This window comes from Hylaeus anthracinus, unplaced genomic scaffold (genome assembly GCF_026225885.1).
Source record: "Hylaeus anthracinus isolate JK02 unplaced genomic scaffold, UHH_iyHylAnth1.0_haploid 5, whole genome shotgun sequence".
NCBI lineage: Eukaryota > Metazoa > Arthropoda > Insecta > Hymenoptera > Colletidae > Hylaeus > Hylaeus anthracinus.
The window spans coordinates 3,008,433-3,026,968 of record NW_026535322.1 but is presented as its reverse complement, the minus strand read 5'-3'; the positions used below and the strand labels follow the sequence as shown (position 1 = coordinate 3,026,968).

At 45.9% G+C, this 18,536-nt stretch overlaps 1 long non-coding RNA gene across 5 annotated transcripts in view; it reads left to right on the top strand.

Moving 5' to 3' along the window:
• Nucleotides 1-18,117, top strand: part of LOC128895400 (uncharacterized) — a 32,757-nt gene extending 14,640 nt beyond the window's left edge. The window contains exons 3-7 of one of the 5 annotated variants that reach the window (XR_008461776.1): nucleotides 9,187-9,527; nucleotides 10,184-11,101; nucleotides 11,386-11,487; nucleotides 17,156-17,840; nucleotides 17,984-18,117. This is a non-coding gene — a long non-coding RNA (uncharacterized LOC128895400). Of the gene's footprint in view, nucleotides 1-9,186; nucleotides 9,528-10,183; nucleotides 11,102-11,385; nucleotides 14,489-17,155; nucleotides 17,841-17,983 lie in introns of those variants that run through there. The other 4 variants (XR_008461774.1, XR_008461777.1, XR_008461778.1 and 1 more) reach the window with 4 other exon arrangements.
• Nucleotides 18,118-18,536: the final 419 nt, after the last annotated feature.

Genomic DNA, 18,536 nt, shown 5'->3' with positions numbered 1-18,536 from the left:
ATTTAACTTCGGTAACGAGCGCACGCAGAGCTGACGTCGTTACAGGATTACTCAAGAAAGGTGTTCGAGGCTGAAGATGTTTATCCCGGGTATCGTCATTAATTTCAGCAGAACGTTCTCGGTGCAAATTTATTACTCCACTAGGGTTTAATGAGAATCTCGCGTCCTTCGATTTTTCAATTATTTCTCGTTGTCGCGTAACAGTTTAGCATGTTTTGGACATAAGTTTACCGAGCCAAATATAAACTCAACGATATTCAACGCGTCTAAGAACGTATTACACTCGAGAATCGAAGAGTCTCGGAAGTAATACGTTCCCTTTGGGTCGCCGTGTACACGTTCAAACGCACGCGACGCTGTTTACAACCTTGAGGATACGTGTCTACATAGACCAGGACGGTACACCGTTTAATAACGTCGTCCAAAATCGTAAGAAACCTTAACAAATTCCTTCGGTCCATGTGTTACAGAATTTATGGCCTCCCATTCGCAGGTCCCGCACAATTCTGCGAGAAATTTCCTAGATCAAAGAAACTCTCGAGAAATACCGAAACGAAATATTATTTTTCTAGCGTATCAAAGTAAACACATTCTTAATCAAGGGTTCGATATTACGGCGAGCGCGATTTTTGTCTGTTTCGCAATATGTATTCGCAAATGATGAGTGCAAATCGCGAGAGAACCTTGGCGAATTCCCTCGGTCCATGTGTTACAGAATTTATGGATTCCCTTTGGTAGGACCCGTACAATTCACGAACGCGCGAGAATTTTCCTGGCCGTACACTATCTCGCGCATGTGCGTCCATCTACATACTCGCGCACGTACGCACACAGCGAAAACGATCGTCACGGTGCGTGAGTGCGTGCGTGTGATATGAGGTCCTGTAGGAATTCACTGCCGGGCGTAAATTCTCTGCCTCCGTCCTCGTTTCCTCCACCATCCAGTCGCTCCCCTTGGGGTGGACTCTAAAGTCCACCCCCTTAGCTGGCCGTCCGACCAGCCACCCCATATCTCGCCGTTCTTTTTCCCCTCTCGAGCTCACTGTCTCCCGTGGACACAGCTTTCTCTGACCATCGTCGGCTGCCGCCTCCAGCGACAACATTCTGCAGTCCAGCGAAGGGTGGCCACCCCTTGCGAGGGAACGGGACGTGGACAGTGACGCTCAAGTCATCGCGCGAACGATCTTCGTACGCGATAAGGAATGTTTCTTTTTTTATCGCCGAGTCTTTTGCTTTTCCGCCGCGTTACTTGGCCCCTCCGCCTAACGCGGGAAGGATTACTTCAGCCTTATTGCTTTTAATTGCTCGTCGAAGAGAAGAACGCGCCAGGACGAAGAAGGTGGATCGCTTCGATGGACACTTGAGGCATTACGGCACGGCACGCCTCTGACGTTTCTTCGATACTTTCTCGGCGTCAGAATATGTATTCGTAGTTTGTTCCAAAGAAATCAATCGCCAGCCGATTGATTTTCTATTTTCTGCGAGCGGGAACGTAGCTGCCGATTGCCAAGTTTCTGAGACGTTTACGCTTTCGTGTTGGTATTTCTTGGGGATTTAAGGACGAAATTTGCGGGATAATTGACCCGTGCGCTGCACAAATCGATTAACTCCACTTTTTGAAAAATCTGAAATTTAAGCGTCAAAGCACTTGGTATCGTCGTAACTTTTTATATTTCATCGCATTTCTCGAACTCGTTTTATGAAGCTTTTAGAAAACCTTAAATTTAACCATTCCGAGCATTAATTCACGACGAAAGTTTACCGTGGCATAGTTCTGCGACGAAATTCCCGTTGAAAAATGCAAATAAACCGAGAATATGTGTAATCGTGGCGCCTTATCAGCGCTCGGAGATTCCACGCACGTACGCACGGAGAACATCCTGAGCCCGGTAAGTGGCGTATGGAGATATCCAAAGGGGGGGTTGGATAGCTCGAATGGTACGCGAGGGTGCCAGCGAAGGGTGGTGCCGTGGCAGAGAAGGGTGAAGCAGGTGGATGGATACGGAGGCAAGGAGGAAGCAAGAGATACGAGAACGGAAGACGATACTGAAAAACGGGAAGAAAGGGGAGGAAGGGGAGAGGGCTCGAACGCCAGAGGGAGAAGGAGAGGATCCAGAGGCAGGGAAGATAAAAGCAAAGAGTGAGAGTGAAGGTAAAAGCTGCGAGAAGGAGACAGAGGGAGGGGTAACGAGATGGGGTCGAGAAACGTGGACTTGGAAGATCGTTCTCTGGACCATCCTTTCCCCTTCCCATCGCTTTCACTCGCCTCTTTTCACTCGTTGTTCCTCTTGCTCGCACCCTGCATTCAAAATACGTCGATAATACAAGAGATTTCCCGTGTCGCGGTACGTGGAGAGGACGCAAAAAAAACGTTGTCGCTGGGTGGATTCGAAAATAAGCCGTACTCCTCGCGGATGAAAGCATTTGTGAGATCGAGATCGCCTGGAGGTTTTCTTCCAATATTAGAAACGTGTTAAATTTTACTGCGTTCCTTTCAGCCCTATACAGTATTACAAAATGGTGGTTCTACTACGAAACCACAAGGGTTACTTCAGAAACATTTCTTTGAAAGATTCCTCGAAATCTTCCTCGATTCTTACGAAATCCTGACCCTGAAATGAACGAACCGAGTCCAACAGAGTCCAAGCCTGAGAGCCATCAGGGTTCCAGCGACAACCGAGTCGAAACGACGAAGCGCTGGTCGCGGAATCGTTGATCTTCCGACAATTAGAGTCGGTCGACGAGTCTCGATCCCGCGGGACTCGCTCCGAGAGGAATCAGCGGCCATGGTCCGCTTCGAAAGCCGCCTTCGCTCGCGGGCTAATACCACGGTTGAGCGACAGGCGGCTAATTTTTGCTCGGGGCCAATCCTGGCCGCGGCCTTGAGTCCGCTCTTGCCGGTTTAATAATGCAGGACGCCACTGTGTCAGTGTGCCAATTCCTTCCTGGGCAACCATGACAACTCGCCGATATACAGGGTGTGTGGTTAGGCAAAATTCCACCCGTTACATCCCTCTTTTTCCCAAATCGCGATACTTCTTACTCACTCTGAGTGAAATGATACCCGTAAATACCAGAACAAAGTCCTCGAGTGCAAAGGGTTAAAATTCCCGCAGACGATCAACAAAACCACGAATATAACAAAGTAGTCTATATTCGCTCGTTCATTTGCTCGATCACAGCGTCCATAAATTATTTACCACCGACAAGTCTCCATCGTGTACCGTTTTCACCTAAAACTTTCATTCGACGTCCAAGCAACGTCCAGTTGCTCATTTTGCTCGTCGTAACAACGTCGTCTGGACGTCCTGAAAGGGCAATTCCTGCAGCGACTGGAACTTTTATAACTCCTTCGGTGCTGTGAATTATTCTTACGAGATTTGGACGATTCAGTTCCAGTCGACGAGACTCGCGAAGGAGACGATCGAGGAAATGAGCGCTTAGTCAAAAGGTTCTTGGAATATTTACTTGGTTGCTGGGGTTGTCGCAGCCGAGAGTAGGGTGTGTTTTGACGGTGACGTTTCTGCTTGACAGTGGTCTGCCGCGAAAGAGATCGCTAGGAAGCCACAAAGTACATTATAAAATATCAATACACTTAATTATAGAAACTATAACCAATATGGGACAAGCAGAAACAAATAATTTCAATACTAGAATTGTGCGACGTTTTTAAAACTAAAGGGAGAAGAGAAAAATTTATTTGTTTATCGTCACCAAAACTCGCAGCATTGTTAATAATTGAGTAATTCTTAAATGGAGTTTGAAGTAGCTGGTAATTCTACTAAGAGTGGACGATTCTACTGTTGCAAACAGCACTTATTCGCCAGAGGCTCCTCCTCTCTTCCAGCCTTGAAGAATTTAAACTTATTTATCTCTCCGTTAAGCTTCCACGGGCAACAGGGTTCCAGGACCCTGTTGTTTGACCAAGACAAAGAAAACATTCGTTAAGGAAAGGCCATTAGGTCTAAACTGCTTCGTTCCTCTCGTGTTCGTTCGCCTTTTGTTGTTAACGCATCTACGCGAAGTGGAATGAAGTGAAAATGAAAGTGTCCGGATGTTTAGTAAATAAAGTTTCGAGGGAAGTTTGCAGCGGCCGTGACAAGAAACCTGTACCTTCACTTTTCTTGAGAACACTGAAACTCCATTCTTGGTTTTCGTGGGAAAGGCACGTCGGGAAGAATTCGTCCAAGGCGAAGCGTAACTTTCTTCTATGGTTGTCGAGACTATGATAACTAGAATTTTTGTATTTATAATTTAAAACGAATATAAATTAAGTAAGAAGACATTAAAATCAGGCTCGTAATATTAAATGGTGAAATAGGTTTGTTATGGAGTGGATGAAGTCGTGAAACTTTTGAGATTGCAGGATGAAGAAATGATGATTGATATAGCAGGTTATACTAATGAACATACCGTGGCGGTGTGACTCGGCGAAACCTATAAAATTTACGACGTAAATTTACGTCGTCGCGAGGTTCGCTGGAAAAGTATCGGCCACTCGTTACCGGGTTTGCAGCGTCGATTATCGACAGCTTTAATGGCCTCCGTTGACTCGGCGTGGAAACATTCTGTTCCAGGACTTCCCCCGGAACGAGCAAAAAGAGAGAGGAGGACGGATAAAGAGATATCAACGCGGATTTACTCGGTATCCCGCTAGCAGCGGGAAGTGTGCTCGTAGCTACGATCCCTGGCTCGTCTCAAGGATGGAAGGATCCTCCGCAGATATTCACCTTCGAATCCTGAAGAAACGGAGCCCGCGCCGAACTCGATCGCCATAATTTACGACGACGACGTACCGAGAGAACGTTATCGCACGATTCTGATCAGCGGCGAGAGACTTCGACCCCGCGATACAAAAAACCATTCGAGATCTCGTCGAGGTCGTTACTCGAACTCGCCGGAGTAATGAGGGACCATCGAAAGCGAAGGCAAAGACGCGAGATCCGTTGGCCGTTGCACGTGTTTTCTGGCCCGATCACTCATTAGTTAACAGGGAGATCGAATGACCAACCCGGAGAAGAACACGCAGGAAAAGGGAAGGCACAGCGTGGAATCGATTCTATTGTTTCGGTACTTGACTAAAATTTAAGAAACTTGATTTTTTATATGGTTCTCGAACGAAACTTTTACAAAGCACGAAGAGAAAGTAGTTCGCACAGCTCGACTTTGTTAGCGTGGATCCTGGAACGCGTTCATTGTTCGGAGCAGAAATTTAGAGATCATTCGTTAGCGTTCAGCGTTCCTCCTCGTTTTCGGTGATCGATCATCCGTCCGTTCGCAAAGGAAGGAAAAATCGAGGGCAGGTGAGACGTTCCTCCACCGTGGCTCCGTCTCGGCCGTCTACCTGTCCCTCCCCCTCGAGGAGCAAGTGCACCGCGTTTTTCGAGAAACTATTTGGCAAAACCCGGCGTGGCAATGTTCTCAGCGGGAGACTCGGGGCTTAGTCGAGTAACGCAAGAAGCAGGCACGCCTCTTTCCCTCTTTTAACAGATCTCGCTTGCAGATATCCCGACCTGGTTAAATTCATTTTCAGGGACCTCGTGTAATTAACGTCTTCTTCCATTTGTCTTCCGTCGTGGTCGTTAGGAACGCAGGAAAAACAGCTTTCTCCTTCATTACGATTCCTCTTCTTCAACAGTATTCCTCAGCATTCCTTCAGGGATACACTCTGTACGAATGTTAATGGAAAGAAACGTGGTTAAGTCTAACAAACAGTGCATTCGTTTCGTACGAACTGCTACTAAATGAATGCGTATGTAAGGGCTAAACTGTTTATGCAAACAGTCTATGCTTTATGTCATTCTTGGGTACAATCGAAATTATTCTACAAAGCAAAGGGTTCATTCTATATTGTTTTAATTTCCAAGAGATTCTCGAATAAATTATTTAACCGTGAGTTTGCAACTCGTGTATCTCTAAAAGTAAAATAATTTCGATTGTATCCGTACTCGAAGTAGGTCGAACACGTTCGCACGCACCTCCGATGAGTAATTACAGCGCAAAAACTAATTTGCTGAAAAAAATAGAAGTAAATTAAAAAAGGCACATCGACGAACAAAAAACGGTACGAGATTAAGTTGTACAAAAAGTTTCTCGAATTTCAACCTTGCCTCTTCGCTCTGCCACAAAGTGACTCGATATTTAATCTTCCAGATGTTGATATTTTTTGCAGACTTTAATCCTCCTTCAAGGATACCCGTTGAATTCCATGTCGGGATTAATATGCCGCGAATAAAGAAAAAGAAACCGAGAACAATTTTATACTCAATCCGTGCGTTCGAGACGAAGTAATAACTGCAGGCTCCCCGCTTAATTGTAGCCCGGATAAAAACGTACGAAAGCGAAGCTTTGTTTCTCTCGTTATTTATCGACGGCTAACATGTCATCCGACAGCACGGTGTAATTAACGTTCCAGACTAATTCGGCCCCATTGTCGGGACGGGAGTTCTGCGCCAGGGCCAAAAATAGACAATTTCCGTGTTTTGTTGCGCCTTTTTTTCCCCGTGGTGCCCTGTCCGTTGGCAAATGGGGGTGGAGCAACGCGGACTGACATTGACTGACGTTCAACAGACGTTTCCCATTATTTTGAATAGTAGAAAATCGACGAATCTTCGGAGCAACACGTCGCCGGTGAATACAGTTGCTTCCAAGAAACACCTCGGACCGATGAAACGTAAGACTCCTCTCGTCATTGTGCGCTAATATTTTCTCGGAAATTCGTGAGAAGATTTAAATGGCATGCGGAGGCGACTCCTGTCCGCCCCGTCGTCCCGTTTGAACGCACGTCACGTTCGGAACTCGGGGAATGCTAATTCTTGACCAATTTATCTTGACTTCGGCGAGGAGAATTTCATCTCGCCTGCGAAAAGAAATTTTTTTACAAGTCTAACAAAGTATACATGTAACAGAAATCATTGTTGCAAGGTGTTTGGTGAAGTTAACCCTTTAATACCTACCGTTCACAATTGAGGATACAGAATTACCACACACAAAACTGACACTATCATTTAGACACAAGTCTAGTTTATGACCCAAGCTTATAGTAGTAAAATATTAAACATCTTCTTTCAAGTCGCGCCAAGTGAAAGGGTTAAGAGGTAGGAAGAAGGAACCGCTGGGTCGGGAGTTTGCAATCTCTGCAGAAACGCTCGTCCAGTTTTGGGAGAGAAACGGGCGAATTGGTCCGTTTCTTTCTCACCCCTTCGACCCCCCTCGCGGCAGCCCTCCTTTTTTCCACGAAATAAACTCGAAGCCGCGCTTCCGTCTACGGGGAACGGGACTCTAGGCGGTACATATATTTCTTCTATTGTCTAGCGCCGGAGTTTCCTATTGTTTCTAGAAATTTATCGCTTCACGGGAAGTTTGGCCACGCAGGAGCGGGTGCTTTCATCTTGAGCGAACGCTGGAGCGAGCGGGAGTGAGAGGCGGAGGGACGGGAGAGAGCGCCGGCCCCGATGGCGAGGGAAGAGATATAGATTCAAAGCGGGGCAATAATTAGTAGTTCTACAAAATTATTTATGCCCGAAATAAATCAGGGGGGAAAGCTTAATTGCTTCCCTCTTTGCGCGGCCATTAGAACGCCGCGTGTGCGACCCGAGATCGCGTTTCTTTGCGCTTCACGTGGAATGCCAGCGAGACTCGAGTCGAAATTCACGCCTCGAAGAACTCGTCCCGGGATATCGACTCCGCGTTCGTGGTGGGCAACATTTTATCGGGCTAATACAGTGATCGCTAAAGTAGACGACGCGACCCTTAGGGAGGTACGGCTCGACGAGGAATGGGAAAATATTTATCGTGGTAAAATGCGAATGCTGCCACCTTTCTCTAAATTGATCTGTTTATTATTGGAGTTTGACTGTTGCGTGGGAATACTTGAAGATTTTCTTATATCATTTTAAGTAACCTATTGAAACACATCCTAGAATTTTTAAAAAATTAAAAAAATACGAAAATGTATGTTCTCCTTCCTCAAAAACCACCACACGCGAGAACACAGGCTAATGCCTGAGAGGGGAGCCGTCAATTTACATTCCATCGGAGCGATTTTATTTCGAAAACCGTACGGAAGATCAGGTTTTCGTGGCGCGGTCCATTCGAGCAGTGACGGAGGAGAATTTCAAAAGCGTTCGCCGTCAAGGGTAGGAACGGGACGGAGGGGGCAGGGGTATAAGGAGCCCTGGAAGCTTAGGGCGCTCCCTGAGCGGCGAGAGGGGGGTTTCGGAGGCTTTAGCAACAGGTTTCACCCCCGTGGAAAGCCGCCATCTTTCCGTCCTACGTGCTTTTCGAAAAACGTTCGCTTTTCCAGCGTCGGGAATCCCTCCCCACTCCGTCGCTCGTCGCCTTCTTTTCGTTCTTTCTTCTTATTCTTCTTTTTTTTTTTTTCTCTTTTCTTTTCTTCGTCCATCGCGGTGGATGAACGAGAGAAGAAGACTCGTTTCTATGTTTTGCGGGAAACCGGTTTCTTTCCTACGTTAAATTACAAGACGGCTCCTCAGCTTTTCTTCCCCGCGGCTCGTTATTTCTCCTCCTTCCGAAGTTTATAGGAGGCGAGCGTTTTATTTACATTGTAGCTCGGTTGCTTCGAAATCGAGAGACATCGTGGAAACAGGATCGTAAACACGAGCAGGTTGCTAATATCGTTTTCGACTTTCTTGAAATGCAATTGTCTTATTTCGACCCCTACCCTCCCCCTCTCCTCCCGTCCCACCCTCCCTTCTCTACCATCCCCCTTCTCCAGCGGGTTTCTTTTTTAGAATTCCGGTTTCGGCGGATAATTTGACCGCGGTCGAAAGATTTCACGAGCAGAGACGGGGCAAGATTTTTATTGTAATAATAAATGCCGACTAACGTCAACGTGTGGCCGTTCCCTCGCGATTTTTATACACTATCGAATAATTATTCAGATAAGCGTTCGTTAGTTTATCGCGAAACACAGCTCTGCGTTCCACGACTAAAACTCTCAATTCAATTATAGACGTGACAGAATTCTTTGTAATTTAAGGCTTCCTTAAGAAGGGAATTATTCGATAATAAACGTCTAACTTGCCTCGCTAAGTCCACTTTAAGAATTAAAGAACTTAAAAGAATTTATTTTTCTATGCCTTAGGTTCAATTGTACATATTCGCAAGTGTAAGACGCAGCGAAATGCAGTTTTATTTACAAGAGTTTACCATTATTGTTCGCAGAATCTTCGTTCGTCTCTGTTCACGGGAAATCCGAGGCACGGACGTCGCTTTCAGAGGACACTGGAAAGGGAGGGACTCGAAGGGACAGGACTTGGTTGAAAATCGTCGTGACGTGAATCGGTGCTACGGTTTCGTGAAAAATATAGAACCAGCGGAGAATTTCGCCCCGGCAGACCGATTCCGACATTCGACAAGCGTGGTGCTGATCTTCTCTTCAGATATGCTTCGCCTTGGAACGAAACTTCTGCTTGTTCTTGCTTCGAATGATTCTCGGCAACCCTTCGGTTAAAAGCGTTTGCGTAGGTGCGTCGCCTTTCGGATTTGAAGCACCTTGTAAAAAGGTAAGGAGCATCTACAGCGATGTTTTCGAACGTAACCTCGGCGCATGTATCGACATGCAATTACGAATATACAGTCAGTTCCATAAGTATTCGTTCTCTCTGGGTCTCTTGAAGAATTTCTGTAAATCAAATTATAGGTTTGATGTTTCCGAATAAATGTTTCATTGCAAATACGTACATGAACTTTGCACATGTATGTATTTATCATTTTATTTAGACAACTTCGTTCAATAAACACAGGGTACGAATATTTATGGAACTGACTGTGCGTGTGTGCATGTCCTATGGTAACATAAATTGCGCTGACTTGGATAAATCAATATCCTCCGGGCTGTTGCACTTGCGTACAAATATATCGATGATCGACTGCCTATCGCTACTATAAACTACTTCAGTTTGTAATTATCACTAGAAGCGAAAGCACAGTCTATCTCTAGAGTTCCGTTTCCAAGATAGGCCCCAAAGCTCTTCGGAAGTGTGAACACTTGAATAAATTACCGCAGTTGTGGTCGAGGCGTTGATTGGACCTTAACAAGTTCTCGCGGGATAAAAAGCGATAATAGCACAAGGGAGGGTTAACAATTTTTTACCACTTCGAATGCGCGTGAATTTCTGAAGACCAAGGCCACCCGTCTGTTTCTCTTTTTTTTTCGCAGCCAGCAGAACAGCGTCGAAGGATGCACCCCTTTGGACCGAATTTTCAGAAAACTGAGGAGACGAAGACGAAAGGACGAAAGAAGACGGGTGGAGAAAAAGAGGGAACGGTGAATCGACGCCGACATTATGGAAGCCTCCGTTACAAGGTCGTAACTTAGCCACTTTAGAGTTTCTCGGTTCGTGGCACGCCATTAGGCGTCCTCTTCAGAAAAATAAATCTTCCCTTCCAGGAATTCCACGCAGACTTCGGGAACCCGAAGTCCTGGGACTGAGCACGCATAGTCGACACCCCCGCGTCGAGGAAAATGGACTCGTCCAGCAGGGGTGGCTACTGCTAACCCCCTCCACCATTCGTTTCTCCCTTCCTCTTACGATCTTGCTCCGGTTCCACCAAGGGCGGCTCGAATTTGTTCGAAACCCTGACGCGTCGATCCTGTTACCTTCAGGAGCAACCATTCCTTTCTTTTTAAATATCTAAAAAAAAAGGTACAAAATATACTGCTCCATAAGAGATATACTTTATCCCGCAATAACACTGTCTTCTTGAAGTTGCCGATGCGAGTACTTCTCACGAAATACTTTTGCATTTTTATACTCTAATACGTGTACGAAATTTGCAGGCATTTGGAGTCGAGGAAGCCGAAGAAACGAAATCCAAGGAGATCCGATTCTCAGACGGAGAGAACGCCGGGGAGAAAAGCGAGGAACGAGAAAAGAAAACAATCCGAATCCGGCTGCGTAGCTGTCATCAAAGACGTCCCGTCACGATTGCGAGTCACGAAGAAACCGAACGAATCCACATTAAAAGAGCCGAGAAGATGAGCGAGCGATACGGGAAACGAAGAAAGCGGCCGGTAATCGTCGTCCTCCAGTGAACCGTTTCGCGAGAAGAATCCGAGTGGACGGCTCGACAAAAGGTACGGAGGCTCTCTAGATCTCCCAATCCGTACCGGGAAATTTGAAAAATAGCCACCCTCCTCTCCCTGCTCCTCCGTCGCCTCAAGCGACCCGAGATTCAGCCCGACGTTCAGCCTTCGACGGATTTTCGTTTGCCTACCAGCGGTGCGCAACCATTTTCCCTCGCGTGTAAAGCAAAATTATGTTTTTCGAGCGAGATTGAAATAATGTAGTAAACAGTAACTCTTTCGACAATTCCATTCAACATTGTACAAAATTTATTTTAAAATTCACTTTTCCACAGCGACGGAGTTTTACACAAAATTTTATTCGACTCATTGCTGTCCACGGAATGATCTCCGTTTCCTCGTGAAAGCTGTTGCTCGATCGCAAATATAATTCAAACGTAAGTCATACTTTCATTTTATACCAAATCTTCCCTCACTTTTGGTCATAGTTAACTAACAGAACGTCTGGTTTCACTTACATGAGTCGTCATCGGTTCAATACGAAACCCTGCAAATCGACCAGTAATTCTCACCGATCGAACGACGAACGAGGATCCTGCTCACCTTCCATTGGTTAATCCTAAACAATTTATCCGAGAATTTGGTCCACGTCGGTTGAAAAGGAACATTGCGCTCCTCTGGCCTACGCGAACCGTTTCCAAACGCTGAATGGACGCGGAACGCATACAATCGGCGCATTGTAGCGTTCCTGGGAGAGCTTCGAGCTCTCTCGATGCACCTACGGGAATAATATTTACTTCCGGCCGTTCGACATCCGGCCTGCTCGTAACACTCGTCCTCGAGGGTAACACGAAACCGTGACGGCTACGTGGAATGGTTTTTCCCGGTTCGACGGACTGTTTCGCGACGGGGTGTTTGCTCGAGGTTGGAGGAGGTGGACGAAGGAAGAAGAAAAAAAATTGCGGCTTTCCATTGACGAGGCGTAGACCGCAACCAGGAATCGAAAGGGGAAGAAATTATACGTTCCGCGTTTAATCGAATTCGAGAGCCGACAGGGAAGGAACGCGCGCCGCAAATTACGCGACGATGAGTTCCCTTTTTTTCTCTCCCCTTCTCCCGGGGTGTCGAGGCGAGAACAACCCTTTTTCCTCGGGTTTCTGGGTGTCCGCGGGGTGCAACTGTTGCGTTCCCTTTGGATTGCCGGTGGTCGAGCTTTGTTGGCGAGCAGGGAAGACGCGAGCTGCGCGACGATCGTAATTTGGGCCAGGTTTGAAATTTAATCGCGCCTGGAGACCTGGAGACTTGAATGCCTGCGCGAGCGGCGAGAGTGCGCGCTCGACAACTATGTATAATAGGTTTCCGTCGTTCGAGCGCTGGTGGGCTTGATATTTTTTAGCGGAGATATTAGTTGTGTTTGCATTGAGCGTGCATGCATCCGAAGTCCAGCTTTCACTTATACACATATCTACGTTTTCTTTACGATAAGTTGATACAATTCACGCATGAATATCTTCTCAATATCAATCGTTATTTTTACTTCCAGCCATTGATTTCTCCAGAAATAGTCGTTGCAAGCGATTCGATAATGACAAGACGGGGGACTCGAAACACGGAAAAGTAGAAGTTTTCACCCGGTTGACCTCGATGTGGCAACGGCACGATAATTAGGCGACCTTGATCGAACGGGGCAAGCCACGATTGTTGGCGAGGCGAAACATCGAAAAGGCGGCGGAACGGAAATACGAGAAACGACGAGTGAGAGAAACGATCGAGTAAGGTCCATTTACTGTTGGCTGTTGCAAAAAGCATTGATGATCCCTCCAGGCACAAAGAGCAATGATAGAGAGCAACAGATAAGTGCAATTCGAGTTGCAAAACGTTGCGGGCCATGAGGAGGGCATTACGGCCGCTCGCAAATTACCTAGCCGGTAATCATAATGCGATCGTAATGCAACGCGAATGGCTTGATTTCGAGCGCGAGCCTCGCCATTGCGAGATAAGCCGCGGTCATTATGCGAAATTAGCGATTATCGGAGGTAATTCGTAATTATTATTCGTCGTAATATAGATTCGCTGAGACCACGCCGAGGAACGTTTATAAAATCATTAAACCGAAGAGGCAATGGTATATGAAAGAATTAGAAAACGTTTCTTAATTTTATTATTTTTATTATTACAAAAATTTATCTACCTTCGTTACACGCGAATATTTTAACCCTCTATGGGCCCCATGTATCTTTCAGATCACGTATCGAGGTTCAAACGGTATTGTTTCGTCAAATAATTCTAGTTTCTTTCACAAGCTGACGTATATGTCTTAAAATATTAAATTAAGCCTTTGCAAGTTGTTTGCAGACAACCAAATTTGGCGCATAGAAATTTTGCACACCTTTGGACGTCGCAACTAGTCTCGGCGACGCCACTGCTGGGAAGAAACGCGGCGTGACCCGTAAATTCTGCGCTGGGAATTTCAACGAGGAGACAAGCGAGAAGCGATCGTCAAACATTCACCGCGATAAGTGACGGTGCTTGCGTATCGTTGCGGTGCAATTTGGTTAAACGCTAAGGTGTCGGATGAGTTCTTGGTATTCTTACTGGTGTTGGAATAACGTTATTACGTTGTTATATTCTACATCATCAGTGCAGCTGTTGCTGTATTATTTATATTAGCGACTAGAAACTTCACGCGATACCGGATAATTTAAGTTTTTCACCTCAAAAGATACATACGTACTACTATTGTACAACCCTAGCTATACTTCGCGAAGCACCCTCTATAGAGTACAACCCCTCTGGTAAAGCAACACAATGGCGTAGCAATATTTTTCTGCACATTATGCCGTCTCTCCCGTGAATCTTTGATACAGTGACGACCGGGGAAACGCCTGTTCCCGAATGGAAGGGAAAATACGAAAAGCAGGGAAGCGTAGGCGAGCATAAATTGCAGTCGTCACGTGTTGTTCGCGGACGAACGTTTTCGGGGTGGTTAGTACGCGCGGTGGGACCGTGGAAAAGGAGACGAAGGAACTTCTTGGTAGGAAACGAGAGGGCAAAAGAATTGAAAGAAAGAACCGGGGACCTTGGAAGGCCCGCGTGCACCTATACAAACAGGTCCCGCTGAAAAGCAAATATTTTGTTGTGATGCAAGAATTCACAACATTAATGGGGGCCCCTGAAAGTGCAGCGCACCCCAAGCGATTAGAGTGGACAGAAAATGAACTTTGATTTTGTCTTGGCGTTTCTTTCACCGTGGCCAACGATAATAATCGAAAAGAAAAAGAAAACGAGGTGGATGAGGTACGCTTCTCTTCTTCTTCTTTTTCTTCTTTATTAAATTCCAATAATTATATTCTCGTTTATATTGGTTCGTCTGGAAAGTCTACGCGAATTTTTAATAGGTGATACAGGTCTGAATGTATCGGAATGGTTGAAAACAAAATGGTCCCTATGTAATTCAATAGATGTATATCAATATTCAAACGTGTCTTTGAATTTTTCTTAAAAATTGGCACCAACTTTCTGGACAACCCAATATTACAATCCTTTCAGGTTTGAAGACAATTCCAATAGAAAGACGATACATAAATAACAATTTGCTGAGGCGAAACCGAGGCTTTCCTTTATACTTATTTTTATACCTAAAGCACGCTAGCCTCGATTTTCGAACGTGCTCGATGATCCTGGTCGAGGGCCAGGTTCTTCTGTTACTACGTGTCGAACGACAACAATGGGGAACTGTTGCAGTGCTTGCAATATCGGACAATGGGTTTTAACGTTGTAAAACCACCCCTGCTGTCGCTTCACGCCACCCGCGTCGAGGCGCCGGAATTCGATTCGAAAACGTTGGAACGCGGAGTTCCTTAGAAAATTGCACCTTTCAGGTGGAAACGAGGAGCGATAAATTTCTTAAATGTCGCTAGGCAGCTTTCACGGACTCCTCCTTATCTCGCGAAAACAAACTTTCATAAAATAACCACCCTGGAATTTCTTTTATTGAAACATGTAGTAAAACAATTGAATATTCCATCGAGCTAAATAAAATATTGCGTGGATGTATATTTTACAGACAGTGGGGAATGTGGGTGTATCTAATACAGCTCGATACAGTCTAATCTGGCGAGGAATGCGCCTATGCGGTACGAGCAGGTCCGGAATATTCATTAGACGGTCCAACTGATTTGAAGGCGATTTAATTACGGACCTCCGTAGGCTTAATTAATTTGGCCGATGGTTCGACTACGATTAAAGCTGCATCGTTTTGTAACACGCAGCTCTGGACGCTCGGTGAAACGTTTCTGCAACTTCGTGCACGTTTGCACATTCTTCTAAGGGACATAGAATACGATTATTCATGAGATTGATTGTATCGTTCCTTAAAATTTCTGTCAAGTACCTCGAAACATTTCGAATGACAATTTAGTGAAAAATTAAACAAACCCTCGACTGTCGACACACTACAAAATAAATCTCGCAAATATCCGGAGAAAACGATCCCGCGTTGCACCGCGGCACGAGTAGAGGGGGGGGGGGGGCGTATTGCCAGCTAATTTCCTAGCATCTCTTAATTTAATGAGACGGCGGAGAACAGCGGCGTAACAAAGCGGAGACTAACTTGCCGAAATGATTCTGTTCCCATGGGGAGCCGGCTCGTTTAACAAAGCAGGACTTATTCGGTTTACTGCATGCGTAATAAATGCACCGGGGGTGCCGCTGCAACCTGTTGCCGGTACCGGTGTAAAGATGTCGTAAATGCACGGTAATAACGCGAAATGCGCGTCGTTGGAGTGTCGTTAACAGTTTAAGCGCAGCGTCTAGCCTCCGCGACCGCACGAGGCATTACCATTTTTATTGCACGTTTAACCGGAACGATGTTTGTTCAACCGGGCGTCGATTACACTCGAATTGCCGCGAATGTTGCGGCTCCGATGGAGTTATTAACGCCGGCGATAGAGAGACGCGTTTCGCTTCGCGTCGCCGTTTTGGGTTTCCGCTCTTCGAAACCACGGGAAAGTTGGAACGAGTTTACGGCCGTGGTTGATGATGATAAAATGTGTCGAAGTGCGTTCATAAGCGACGAACGATGAAGGCACGAGGTAAAGTAATCGCGAAGGGATCCTAGGGAAAGAGGAGCAAGTTTTTGATTTAGAGGAGGAAACGTGTGGGTGGAGCTTTCTTGTAAAGTTAAGGAACGATAACTGGGTGGTGGAAAATATAATTAATGTTGTTTATTCGTTTGCAAATCTGGTGATCAGACCGCGTAACTAAACTTTTCCTTCTCTGTTTCATTTTGTACTACCTCCATCGAATTCTAGTAAATGATGCGGTTTCCGCGAATTGACGGAGCGTTTTCGACGATCGTGCCGTTCCGTTTGAACGAATTCTTTAGAATTTCGTGTAGTCACATCGAGATTTTAATCGCCGTTGGCTACGACTGACTCAGTGAGATGGAACTCGGCCCGAAGAACGTGAGATCTCGTGAAACGGCGCAGCGCATGCCTGCGTTCCGAAAATCCGACGTGAGATACTCCCACGACGGTCCATGATTCGACTAACAATTAAGACGTGAATGTTAATGCGCAGCCTCGCTTATCGTTCCCGCCTAAATAAATTCGGATCCCATTAAACCGTAACCTGCTACAATCATAATAAAATTTTAGGAGAGAATATAATTAATAAAATATACATCTACAGAATGTTATAGTAGTGATAGCATTGACTGCAAATTGTATTTCAGGTTAGCACCAAAAATTTAATATTCCATCAAATTAAATGAATGACCGTATGCCCACATCTGCACAGTCATTAAGAAGAAAACTGACTGTACGCTGACCATAATATTTCGCTAATTAATTGAAACCACTTTAACACGAGGCGAGATGTTTTTCAGTCCGGTACTTAAATACATTTCATTCGAACGACTGATAATTCTAGCGGTCGACTGATAAAGGAAAGGGAACCATGATAGTCTACATCCTTGGTTCAATGATTCCCCCATCGTTTTACATCGCGATAATACATTCCCGGACGCTGCGACCACGACTGGCGAATCGCTCAGTAACAACGCACCGGCAGGAAACATGAATTTCGTACCTTCTCTTCTTTCAGGAGTCATAAAGCGAAATTTAAAGCCACAATAAAATCGCTGCCAGGAATAATCCAGCTCACGGACCCGTGGAACTAAAAACCCCCACTCGCGGAGGAGTTCATCGAAGCGGCGATAAATGCACGAATTGTTGTCAATTCCGTGGACGCGAGTAGAGCCAGAAGAAAAGAAGAGGAAGAAAACGAAGATGGCGGAAAGAAGAGAAGACGGGGCGCTAGTGGTTGCGAGCTGAAGAAGCAGAAGAGGAGAAATCTCAAAAAGGTGCCGCGTGCACGCGGGGAACGCATTATACATGCGATCAAAGGGGGGGCAAGAGAAGAGAGTACACGAGAACATGTGGAACAATGCCTGTCACCTCATTCACGTCAAGTGAGCTCGAGAGGACTACCAACTTCAGCCCCGTCGTTCCGTAGTGGCAGAAGACGAACCTGGCCGTGGATTAAATTGCATCTCGATTCGTGCATCGACTTCTCTTTTTTAACGCTGGCCCACCTCCCCCTTGTCTTCTTGTTGTTCCTCGGCGCCGAATCCACCCTCCCAGTTCTTCGTCTTCCTCCCAGACTCTTTTAGGTCCCAGCCCTCTCTGCGCTTCTCTAATCTTAGTGCCTTCTGCACGGACGCGAAGTATCGACGAAGACCTGGCCGATTCTGAAGATTTTCCCTCGATCTCTAGTAACTCGTTCACAGGTGAGACGATTAGGGTTGGAAATTTCTGTTAACATTAAATATCGTTTAGACTATAAGAGTCTACGTAATCAAAGATTTAGTCGTGATATATATTTTTGTAATTTCGTCAAAAGTTACGACTGTACCAAGTGCTTAAATTTCAGATTTTTCAAAAACATGGAGTTGATCGATTAGTGCAGTGAACGGCTCATATCCCGACGAGTGTGCGGAGTAGGTGGAAAATTGTGGCGCAAGGAGTAGGAAAGCTTTAATTTCGCCGAAAAGATTTCTGACACGATATATTGCGTAAGAACGGGGCAAGGGTGGGCCAGAAATGTTTCGAGGGGGGGGGGAAGCGTTTGAATTTACGGCGTGTTTCGCACCTGCCGCTGGAACGGGACGAAAAATGTATAAAAAGGCCGGGGGAAAGGGAACGAAAAAAATCGAATTTCGTAGCGAAACCTCGGTACGTGAAACCAGCGAATCTTTGGAATTCCAGTAAACCGGAATGGAGGAATAGGGGAATAAGGGAATTATGTCGCACGGGGGTGGGACGCGTCTACCACGTTGAATGCAATCGACTGCACTTTCTTCCCAATGCGAACCTCGTTCTAGAGAAAAGATTTTCGTGGCACTCGCTGGGAAACGAGACTCGCTCTAAACGAGGAATTTAAGAGAGCTTTAGAGTCTTTGACGGCAACACAATGCGTTCTGGTA